This window comes from Amblyraja radiata, chromosome 34, assembly GCF_010909765.2.
Source record: "Amblyraja radiata isolate CabotCenter1 chromosome 34, sAmbRad1.1.pri, whole genome shotgun sequence".
Lineage (NCBI taxonomy): Eukaryota > Metazoa > Chordata > Chondrichthyes > Rajiformes > Rajidae > Amblyraja > Amblyraja radiata.
The window spans coordinates 12,549,166-12,561,712 of NC_045989.1; positions in this window are offsets into that span (position 1 = coordinate 12,549,166).

Consider the following 12,547-nt stretch of genomic DNA (forward strand, 5'->3'; position numbering starts at 1 on the left):
GAACAAGCTGCTGGAGGAGGTAGTTGAGCCAGGTACTATTGCAATGTTTAAGGAACATTTAGACAGGTACATGGATAGGATACGGTTAGAGGGATATGGGCCAAATGCAGGGTGAAATTAGTGCAGATAGGACATGTTGGTTGGTGTGGGCAAGTTGGGTCGATGGGCCTGTTTCCATGCTGTGTGACACTCAGTATGTCACAAGAAATATGCTATTGCTTTGTCCTGTGGATGTATAAGGTTCTATATAAATGCAAGCTATTTCTTTATTCACCATCTGTGATGTTGTTCCTTACACTAAGGTTACACTGTCGCCTCCAGTAATACTCCGAGATGCGGTCAGTAGTTTGACCAGCGGCTAGTATTACCACACCCCTCTGGGCACAGGGCAGGACTGATTTTTATCTTCATTTCTCAGGATCTAGGCAGTGCAGGTAGGACCGGTGTTTATTGTCCATTCCCGACAGGCCTTGAGAAGGTGGGGATGATCCGCCTCCTTGAAGTGGTGAAGATATTCCCACAGCCCTGTCGGGGAAGGAGTTGCAGGATTTAGACCCAGAGTGAAGAAATATGGAGAGTGCGGGAGGTGGAGGGGAAGCTGATGGCGGTGGTGTTCCTGTGTGCCTGCTGCTCTTGTCCTTGGAGATATAGGCTGCGGGCTTGGGAGGTGATGTTGGAGCACTGCACAGTGAAAACAGAGACGGTGTTATCCTGGAGGTGGTCTAGGCACAGATGGTGTGTACACCCATCATGAGAGAATAATCAAGAGTCTATAGTCAAAGTGTTTAATTGTCATATGTATGAAATTCTCACTTGCTGCAGTATAACAGGTCTGTAAACACAAATTACTCAGTACTCATCGATCACATAATAAACAAAACAAAGTGGAATAAAGTAAAAAAAACAATATTAATGCAAAACAAACTCCAAAAGTCCCTTGTGCAACCAAGACAGTTTGTCGTTCTTAGTTTACTTTGTGTTTGAAGTGTTCAAGACCCTGATGGTTGTTGGAAAGAAGCTGTTCGTGAACCTGGAGGTCATGGATTTCAAACTCATGTACCTTCTTCCCAATGTTACCAAACACAAGGGTTCCATGGACTCAGCAGTAACAGGGACCAAGATGTCACTGTCCACGACCACTGTAGATCTCCCCCTGGAGGTTAAACATGTTGGTAACACCATTCTACCTGAGTGCAGGCTTCAAGGTAAGAGCCTCATCTGGGCAAGGTTTAAACCCCACAACTGACTGTGTAGTTTAGTGAAGGGGTGGGTCAGGGAAGCTGTGCTGATGGGGTTAGGGAGAGCTGGTGGATCAGAGTGGTGGATCAGAGCACGTTCAGGTCAGATTTCTGCCCATAGAGGCAAGGTTCGAACAGCCTGTGCATGTTCTGCCAAGAATCAAGAGGAACGAATCCCAGGTGCTGCTGTCAGATCCATGCCTTCAGGTTACAGCTGGTGAATCACCAACAGTGGAAACAAAGGGTTGTATTTATCTGGTGAAGATGTGCAAACAGATGAGCTTGCATTTCTGTTGCATCTTTCACCAGCTGGAGTAATTCTGGAGTGTAGTTGTGAGGTAGGATTTGCAACAGAAACATGACATTGTCCAGACAACCTGTGTCAGTAATGCTTGGGCGATAACTATCTGTTCTGGGGCTGGGAGTGGTTGCCCAACAGCAAGATCTCTTACAGCTCCAGGCGAAGGCAGATAGAGTCTGTCTCACACCTCCCCTGCAGCGGGACCACACTCAGTGTGGACAATCTCCAGCTCTGGGGATGAGGTGGGGGCCTGACTCACTGAGGCAGGATCAAGACCTGCTGGTAGTTATCCTTCTGAAAAGCTGCAAAGGAAGAGGAGCACCAGAAAAAACCAGCCCAACCTAGACAGGAAAAGATGATTAAATACATAGAATTTACAGCACAGAAACATGCCATTCAGCCCTTCCTCACGTGTATATTTCACACAGGCTCTTCCCACCCCTCCCCATCTCCACCGTTATCCAGCTTCTCCTCCCATGGGTCTGAGCCCCCTCAATCTCATCAGCACACTACCCCCTCCTCCCCTTCCCCCTCCATTCTCCTCACTCTGCGAGTGCTAGAAGCTCTCCTGAAATCACTCACTGTAACTGTTTAATATTTAGGGTTCCTAGTTTTATAAGCCTCATATCTACCCAACATTAAACCCTTTCACACTTTTTAGGACTTCCCTAGGGTCAAACAAGTTTGGTGAATGCAAACAGGACAGGGGATTTGAACACAGTGTGGCAATTCCTACAGATTTCTCGTGTGTCATGCATGAAGCAGTCTGCTGCCTGAGAATTGCACTTTTACATGAGAGACTCCTTCAATGCAGCAAATAAACCAAAGTGCATCTAATCAGGAGCAAATCACACGCTCCACCTGTGATTAATACCAGGCAGTTGCTAATCAATGAGGATGACCCTTCCCCAGGTGTGATCAATGTGAATCACCTGTGTCACTCTCCTGTTTTAAGAGGCTCTGTTGTTAGTGAAACTTCCTCAACAATGAGTTGTCGTCAATCCTCCTGCCTGGAGACGGGTTGAGGGGCTGGCAAAGAGTGAGTGGTTTGACCGGTAAGTTATTTAGGACTGAACTGAAGAGAAATCTGAGAGTGAGCCTGTGAAATTCTCCATCACAAGTGGAGGCCAGTTTGCTGATTTTAAGTTACGAAGGAGCTAGAAATATTTATCTAGTACAGAGATCTTGAGGGGCATTGGGAAAGAGCAGGACGATAACATTGGGAGAGATATTCAGTCATGGTTGTATTGAATGGCAGAGCAGACTTGAGGGGCTGAATGGCCTCCTCTTGCTCATTTTGTTTATTATTCTAACTTCTGCACCCAGGTTGTCATTATATTTGGAATTCACCAGAGAGGTGTTGTTACTCAGTCATTGAATGGATTCAAGGATGTGATCAGAAGCGCTTTGGTCCCTAAGAGATGTGGAGATAGGCTGGGACGGAGGAGAAGTACAAGATTGAGCAGATGAATAAAGTAAAGGTGGCTTGGCTTCATGAGCTGATGTATTGAGTTTAAGAGTTGGACTATTGTGTTGCCGTTGTATGAAATGTTGGTTGTACTCGGTGTATGATGCACAGTTTTGCTCACACTGCAAGAAAGCTGTTGTGGTAGCAATGGAGTGAGTGCAGAAGCGGTTCACCTGGACAATTCATGGAATGGGAGAGCTGTAGTTATAAGCACTAAGGGCTTTGGTTATTTTATACTTGTATGAATATTAATTTATGAAACTTTTAAATAATTATTATATATTATTTGTGTCCATGGGCCTGTTAAGCTGCTGCAAGTAAGAATTTCAATGTCCTGTTGTTGGTACATATGACCATTAGACATTTGCTAGAGATTGAATAAACTGGGTTTATTCTTATGAGAACATATGAGGTTAAGTGGTGACTCGGCAGAGTTGCATAAAAGTGAAGAGTACTCATAATCTTTTTTTCCCAGAAGCTGTAGAATTAGAAAGACAGGTTTAAGATGAGCGGGGAGAGATTGTTCTTCACGCAGAGGGTAATGAATATCTGGAACAAGCTGCCAGTGGAGAGATAGGTGGATATATTCACAACATGTGACAGGCATTTTGTACGGGTGGCGGAGTGGTAGAACTGCTTCCTTACAGCACACGAAACCCAGGTTCAATCCTGACTATGGGTGCTGTCTGTATAGAGTTTGTATGTTCTCCCTGTGACCGCGAGCGTTTTCTCCAGGTGCTCGGGTTTTCTCCCGCATTCCAAAGAGGTACAGGTTTGTAGATGCTTTGGCTATTATTATAAATTGCCCCCAGCGTGTAGAATAGTGCTAGTGTACGGGGTGATTGCTGGTCTGTGTGGACTCGTTGGGCCAAAGGGCCTGATTCAGCGCTGTATTGCAAACTAAACTAAAGGTGCGTAGATAGGAGAGGTGCAGAGGGATACAGGGTTAATGCAGGCAAATGGGATGAGTGGAGCTGGGTGTCACAGTCCCCCTGGACAAGGTGAATGGAAAAGGCTCTGATTAGTGCTGTAGGATTCTATATTCTGAGAGGCGGTACTGAATCCTGTTCTATTTAGCTTCTTGAACCAGAGGATATCAGGATTCTCACAAGGGGCTACCTTCTGCCAAATTCATTATATTTCCTCTCGTGGAGTTTGGAGGCCGCAACTGTTCCTTTGGTCCTGAAAGTGAAAAGACTGAAGAAGGGTCTTGACCAGAAATGTCACCCATTCCTTCTCTCCAGTGATGCTGCCTGTCCCGCTGAGTTACTCCAGCATTTTGTATCTACCAGTGAAAAGGCAATGCCGCAGTCCGGCTGGGCTGGCCGTATGGGATGGCCATCTGCTTCTGCTGTCAAATCCTTTGGTCTAACACCACGCACAGGAAATCCACTTAACAGGAATCAGTGGAGTTATCGGTGTTCCAGAAAATAGGACGTGGGATTCTGTTTTAAAGGCTCTGTGGGGACTGAACAGACAGAGATGCATTTCTGAGAGTTGCGCTTTCCTTTGTGCTGTGTTTGTTCCTATTTGTCCGTTGGCTTTGCATCCTCCACTGCCTCAACCATGGCTAGTGTGACTCTGAACCACTCACACCCTCCTACTTAGAATTCACACCTCGACTAACAACAGCAAGGCCACCTCTTTGAGCATTTGGTCAGTTGCTCTGACATCCACTTAGAGGGTTAGTGCCAATTTCTGTTTGCCCACTCTTCTATGTGGCACCTTGAGATATATTTTACATTGATAATACCATATAAAGTTGCACTAGAGACACTTCCAAGATGGTGCCCAACCCAGGCGACTATTTGTGTGCAAGCGAGAAGCGGATCTACAATCACATATTACAATCACCCCACTTTTAAATCTGTACTCCTACAGCCACATTTCTTTCTTTACCCGTACACTGGGTATGCCTCGATTGTAATCACGTATTGTCTTTCCACTGGCTGGTTAGCACACAACAAAAGCTTTTCACTGTACCTCGATACACGTGACAATGAACTGAACTGTTGTTTCAGGAAACGATTGCAAACGATACACAGCTATGTATCCATGAGATACACAGGCATGTCATCATGGGCTTTGTCAGACGGCTGAGCTTCAAGAAAGAGGGAGGCAGAGAAGTGGGGCTGAAGCCTGGTGTGTAAATGGGTACTCTTCTTGTGACAAAGTCCAGATTGCAGGTCTCTCATGTGCCTCAGCAGCGTGAGAGGATGATGATAGATTGATCTGTGCGGCAGAGTCTGCGAAGGTCACTGTAAATTATGGCCATTTTATAGGCAGTGAGGAAATGTGAAAAATCTCTAAATTTCCAATTCAAAGTCATGACTATCTGAAAGATGTTGGAAGTAAATCTCCGGCATTGATTTAGAAATGGGTGGGTATTGTAGAGAGGGTAGTCGGGGCCTTTCAATGGGCAGGAAGAGATGAACGCCGTTTCCATTTGGTGATTCTATCCGAAGATAGACATAAAATGCTGGAGTAACTCAGCGGGACAGGCAGCATCTCTGGAGAGAAGGAATGGATGACGATTCGGTTTGAGACCCTGTTTTGGAGATTCTATCCTTTGAGAATCCTTTGATCCTAATTGTTTGCATCCATTCACCACTGGTCACCATTGTTTACAGGTGCCTGGGCATTGGAATTTTCTCTCTCTTCTGATATGTCCCTTAAAAACTATATTAATATCTTGCATGAATTTGTATATGAGGTCTCATGTGCAATCATCTCCCTGTCTCGTCTCCCTGTGAAACTCTTAACTACCTGCTGCATTAACTGCTCAATAACTAGAATCTGTTGAATGCATTGTGGCCAACATTCTGCTAACTAAAGAAGTTGCTTTGGACACTATTTATTGCAAATACAATGTCCGAGTTTACTACATTTAACTAGACTTTCGATCACCTGTCCCAATATCTTGCATACTCCTCAGGATTTAGGAGGTGCCTGCTTTCAGAGATGACATTATCCTATTCAGAAATGTGTACAGTTTTGAAGAGTAAGCAAGACACCATCCTGGGTGGCTGGATAACTGTTATCTTTACCAATGTCACAAAATCCAATCTTTCTGGCCACTGTATGTGGAAACTTGGTGCAGTGCACACAATTTTGCAGCTGAATTCTGTTCCACGGGGAACCGTTTATGTCTCTGAGTTTCTATGGGAGATCTGGGGTTCTTCTCGCTTGTTGTCATGTCGATGAGAACTGTTGAAATTATGAGGCAAGTTCTGAACATTGTGGTATCTATCGGCTGTAATTCTGGGAGGTGCCGGGGACAACAGTGAGACGTGGGTCCGTCTCCCCAGCACCTTCACACAGCAGCTGTGCTAACTGCTGTGTCATTCCTGGCTCCGTTCCTGCTGCCACCTTGGCATCTGAAATCAGAGAGTTTCCCACTGAACTCGCCTTTATTTCCCTGACATAGATTCTGTCAATCACAGCATTGGGAGGCACGGTGGCACAGTGGTAGAGCTGCTGCCTTATAGCGCCAGAAATCTAGGTTTGATCCAGACTACAGGTGCTGTATGTCAGAGTTTGTACGTTCTCCGCGTGACTTCCATGGGTTTTTCCTAGGAGCTCTGGTTACCTCCCACACTACAAAGACGTACAGGTTTGTAGGTTAATTGGTTTGGTACCATTTTAAATTGTCCGTAGTGTTAATGTGTGAGGATTGCTGGTCATTGTAGACTTGGTGGGCCGAAGGGCCTGTTTCCTCACTATATCTCTAAAGTAAACCATTCTCTTATCAGTGTGCTGAACAACTGGTAGAGCTTCTACCTCACGGCGACTGAGATCAAGGTTCAATCCTGACCGAGTGCTGTCTGTGGAGTGTGAACGTTCTTCCTGTGACTACGTGGTCTTTCTCCTACATCTCAGATGTGTGGGTTTGTCGGCTAATTGGTCTCTTTAAATTGCCCCATGAGTGTAGGGGGTGGATGAGAACGAGAGTGAATGGGTGATCGATGGTCTCTTTGGGCCAAAGGGCCTGGTTCCATGCTATATCTCTAAACTAAGTGATTTGTCTTAACTTTTAATTGGAAAGTATTCCAAGCCCATTTTTAAGAAAAACAGACGTTTTTATCTTCATGCCTGAATGACCTTTTACCGTTGTTGCTTTTGGCCTCTGGCAGAATCCTGAGATTAAATTTCAATTCCTGTTTGTCCCTTGAGGATTGGCAATCCCATTATCTCTGCTAATGTTGTTCCTCCACTCAGTTTCTCCCGCGTAGTGCAGAATGCATGAGGGCTGTGGGGTGGTTCATATTTATTATTGTCACGTGTACCAAGGTACAGTGAGAAGATTTTTCTTTTGCATGCTATCCAATTGAATTAGATGATACTACACATAAATATGATCATGTCCAACGTAAGTACAATAGGTGGAGCAAAGGGGAAGGTAGTACAGCATATGGTAATAAAAGAGATTTAAAAGAGTAGGGCGGTTGTAACAGGTGATGGGCCATCCTCCTGTGGGAAGAGAATGCAAAGAGTCGCCACACTCTGGCACAATCTTAGTTCTTCAGGAAGATGTGGGACAGAGTGATCCTTCTGCATGCTGAGCTTCTTGTAAGTGTGGCACAGTGTTTAGTGCTGCTGCCACGCTGCTCCAGCTGTCTGTTTAATCCCTGCTTCCAATGCTGTCCTTGTGGAGTTTGTATGCTCTTCCAGTGAACGCATAGGTTCCGTCCAATGCTTTGGTTTCCCCCTCCCCCACTGCCTCGTATACCAAAGTGCTGGTGGTTTAATCCACCATTGTAGATTAGCCTAATGCAGGTAAATGCAGAAAGGAATTGAGATTGAGAGGAAATAGATGGGCACTTTGTCGCAGTGTGATATTTGTACAGTATAGAAACGGGCCCTTCGTCGCACCATGTTCATGCTAACCTTCTAGCCCATCTACATTAGATTCAGATTCAGATTCAGATTCAATTTTAATTGTCATTGTCAGTGTACAGTACAGAGACAACGAAATGCATTTAGCATCTCCCTGGAAGAGCGACATAGCAAATGATTTAAATAAATAATAATAAGTGTCCGGGGGGTGGGGGGGTGATTGGCAGTCACCGAGGTACGTTGTTGAGTAGAGTGACAGCCGCCGGGAAGAAGCTGTTCCTGGACCTGCTGGTTCGGCAACGGAGAGACCTGTAGCGCCTCCCGGATGGTAGGAGGGTAAACAGTCCATGGTTGGGGTGAGAGCAGTCCTTGGCGATGCTGAGCGCCCTCCGCAGATAACGCTTGCTTTGGACAGACTCAATGGAGGGGAGCGAGGAACCGGTGATGCGTTGGGCAATTTTCACCACCCTCTGCAATGCCTTCCGGTCGGAGACAGAGCAGTTGCCATACCATACTGTGATGCAGTTGGTAAGGATGCTCTCGATGGTGCAGCGGTAGAAGTTCACCAGGATCTGAGGAGACAGATGGACCTTCTTCAGTCTCCTCAGGAAGAAGAGACGCTGGTGAGCCTTCTTGATCAGAGTTGAGGTATTGTGGGTCCAAGAGAGGTCATCGGAGATGTTGACTCCCAGGAACCTGAAGCTAGAAACACGTTCCACCTCCGTCCCGTTAATGTGGATGGGGGTGTGCGTGCCGCCCCTGGACTTCCTGAAGTCTACAATGAGCTCCTTGGTCTTCTTGGAGTTAAGGGCCAGGTTGTTGTCAGCGCACCATGCTGCTAAGTGCTGGACCTCCTCCCTGTAGGCCGACTCATCGTTGTTGCTGATGAGGCCAATCACCGTTGTATCATCTGCATACTTGATGATGGTGTTAGTACCATGTACAGGTGTGCAGTCATAGGTGAAGAGGGAGTAGAGGAGGGGGCTCAGCACACAGCCCTGTGGAACGCCGGTGTTCAGGGTGAGGGTTGAAGAGGTGTGCTTGTCTAACCTAACAGACTGGGGTCTGTTGGTTAGAAAGTCCAGTATCCAGTTGCAGAGGGAGGGGTCGATGCCCAGGTTACCGAGTTTGGTGATCAGTTTTGATGGTATAATGGTGTTGAATGCTGAGCTGTAATCGATGAACAGCATTCTTACGTAAGTGTCTCTGTTGTCGAGGTGGGAGAGGGCGGAGTGAAGTGCCGTTGAGATGGCATCCTCCGTACTCCTGTTCTTGCGGTAGGCAAACTGATAGGGATCCAGTGTGGGGGGTAGGCAGCTTTTGAGGTGTGCCAGGACCAGCCTCTCGAAGCACTTGGTACATTAATCCTATTTGCCAAGATTGGGTCAATAGCCTTCTAGGTCTTGCCTATTTAAATGCCTGTCTGAATATCACTTAAATGTAGTGATTGTACCTGAGTTCCAGATATCAGCCATGCAATGTACATTGAATAAAGCTTCCACCTGAGGACCCCTTTATTACTCCTTCGTCTTGCCATAAATCATGCCAATTTGTCTAGAATAAATATCTATTTTGGTTTGGTTTTTATTTTTTAAATGTGTAATTTGTGTACTTGTCTGTGGTGCTGCAGCAAGCAAGATTCCTTATGTATATGTACACTGAATGGCTTGATTGTAATGTGTAGGAAAGAACTGCAGATGCTGGTTTAAATCGAAGGTAGACACAAAATGCTGGAGAAACTCAGCGGGACAGGCAGCATCTCTGGAGAGAAGGAATGGGTGACGTTTCGGGTCGAGTCCCTTCAGACTGATGTCAGGGGTGTGGGCAGTACAGAGATAGAATGTAGTCGGAGATTCTATCTCTGTCCCGTCCACTCCCCTAACATCAGTATGACCAGAGCACATGGGTTTAAGGTGAAGGGGAAAAAGATTTAATAGGAACCTGAGAGGTAATTTTTACACACAAGGTGGTGGATATATGGAACAAGCTGCCAGTGGAGGTAGTTGAGGCAGGGACTATCCTAACATTTAAGAAGCAATTAGACAGGTACATGGATAGGACAGGTTTGGAGGGATATGGATCAAATGCTGGCAGGTGGGACTAGTGTAGCTGGTACATGTTGGCCGGTGTGGGCAAGTTGGGCCGAAGGTCCTGTTTGCATACTGTATCACTCTGTGACTCTTGAGTACCTTCGGCTGCGATGTCGGTGAAATAGCTTCACAAGCAGCATCTAGTGAACAATTGGATTATTCGGGAATCTAGGGTATGTGGCTAAAATGAACATTGCTTTATAAAATTCACAATGGTTCAAATAGTTCTTCTGAGATTAAGGTTAAATGTTTAAAGAAGATGCTTACTGATTAAAATCTGTTTTTCCTCTGTGGCTCTCTACTGCCCCCGTCTGTTAGTTTCAGTTAACAACCATTACTCATTATCCAAGAGCACAGAATGAGGCCATTTGTCCGGTTGTGTCTCAAATATCTGCCAGCGCTCTTTAGTTTCATACAATCCCCTTTTGAGATTTCTCACCAGATCGGCATCCTCTGCCATTTAAAATGGCGTGTTGCACATCACAACCAAGCATTGATGAAAAATCTCTCCATTGGTCTGAAGGAGGGTCCTGATCTGAAAAATCACCCTCCACTGATGTGCTAATTTCCAGCAGCGATTTGTTTTTTGCTTTGCCTGCTCTGGCTTTTTAGTATATAATTTTACCCACTGCCTTCACTAGTGACACACACTCCTGGCCCTGTAGTTTTCCACTCCATCAGTCAAGCCAATCTGGTTTTGTATGTTGAGGAAGGAACTGCAGATACTGGTTTAAATCGAAGAAAGACACAAAATACTGGAGTAACTCAGAGGGACAGGCAGCATCTCTGGAGAGAAGGAATGGGTGATGTTTTGAGTCGAGACCCTTCAGCTGGTTTTGAATGCCTTTGTTTAAATGGCAGAGGATGCAGACACCTGGGTTCAAACCTGTCCTCGGGTGTTACCTGGATGGAGTTTGTATGATCTCCCTGTGACCATATTAGTTTCCTCCCACATCCCAAAAATCTGGGTTAATTCTCCACTGTATATTGCACCTAGTGTGTATGTGGATGTTTGTGTCCGTGGACAGCTATTGGAAATGTCCTGTTTCTGTGCGGTATCTCTCCGACTGCATGAGCTGTCCTTTATCCTAGGCTGGCTCGACCTCTCCTCAGAGCCACTCCACTGGCATTCTTGGGACCATTCTGCTGAATCCTCTGCACTCCTTTCAAGGTCTTCCATCCTTGTGGTACTCTGTGTGATTTAATTCACCGGTGATTGAAACTGTGGAGCCCAGCAGTAAATAGGGGAATAGAGTTCTAGGCCAGGATGGTGGGGCTGGAGGATGTTAGAGGTGGGGTGGGTGTTGAGGGATGTTGGGTTTACGTAGCCCAACTTGCAGAAGGGTAGGCGAGGTGTAAACGTGTGGAGTTCCCCGAGCTAGGCGCACTCCTTTCTCCCGTGGTATTGTTGTGCTCTCCGCTGGAGGTACCAGATTGCAAGTGGTGTACTTGTGATTGATCCGACATCCCGCACTGCATTGTTTTTCTCCTCCCACCTCTTTACAAAGCTACCTGGCAGTGGCCGAGCGATCACCCTTCATGATATTAGTCAATCTAACGGAGCTCCCATGGTCCTGATTACACTGGAAACACTGAATCGTTCACTCGGACAAAGTTGGCGCCTAGACAATGTGTTAGCGCTACTTGCACTATCTGTTTTAAATGTGGATGTCCCGGTGTTTCAAGGCAGGAATTCTAGATTTCCTAATGCTGTGCAGAAGGAGCCCCATCCAATGTTATCTCCTTTGTGTTCATTGGGCACCTACTGTGGGGATGGGGTGTGTGTTATGCTTTGTTCTTGCAAAGGAAGATTCCCACCAAAAGCTGATTTGGAGAGTTCCCTGGAGGAAATGAGTGTTGGTTCCTGATCTAGGAATAGCCTATTGGAGCGGGGCTGAGGATGACTGTCTCTGTTCCAGGCCTGGGGGGAGATGGGCTCTGTTTTGGAGATCTTCTGTCTTTCCTTCCCTTGGAACCCAGGCTGACCTTCCACCCGTCCATGAGGATCAAATGGTGAGACCTGGATACGACCTAGAATTACAGCAGAATGCTTTACTGGTCTATATCACCTGATTAATGCCCATGTCAATTTCCCTTGCATTTCCATGATGTCCTGGTGAATTTGAAAAGGAGAATACTGTTGGGTTTACTGGGAAAGAGTGGGAACACAGATTGAGTTGGACATCTATACCTATTTCCATGCTTAGGGCTTCAATGAGTCATAAAAACTTGAGAAACTCTACTTGTTCTTTGTTATTGATTGGATTAAAGTTTCAATCTCCATTTTCATGCTCTCAACCTTTGACCCAATTCTTGAGAAAATCTGCTGCACACTTTCCTTCTTGGTAATGATCATGAATTAACTTTGATATTCTTCGTTCTTTGATATTCTTCTTTACTTAAGTCCATTATCAAACAATGAGAATGTCATTACACAGTGAGCAGTGTGGGACATCCATTATACTGTCCACTCTTCGCTGAGCTAAAGTAATGATAATTCTCTGGAAGGGAATAAATAATAGGAATGGAATGGACGTCATACTGCTGTTAATTATGCTTTGTGAGGTATTTCACTTTTCTTACAGCAGACACAGCAGCTATTAAGCTAAAAGGC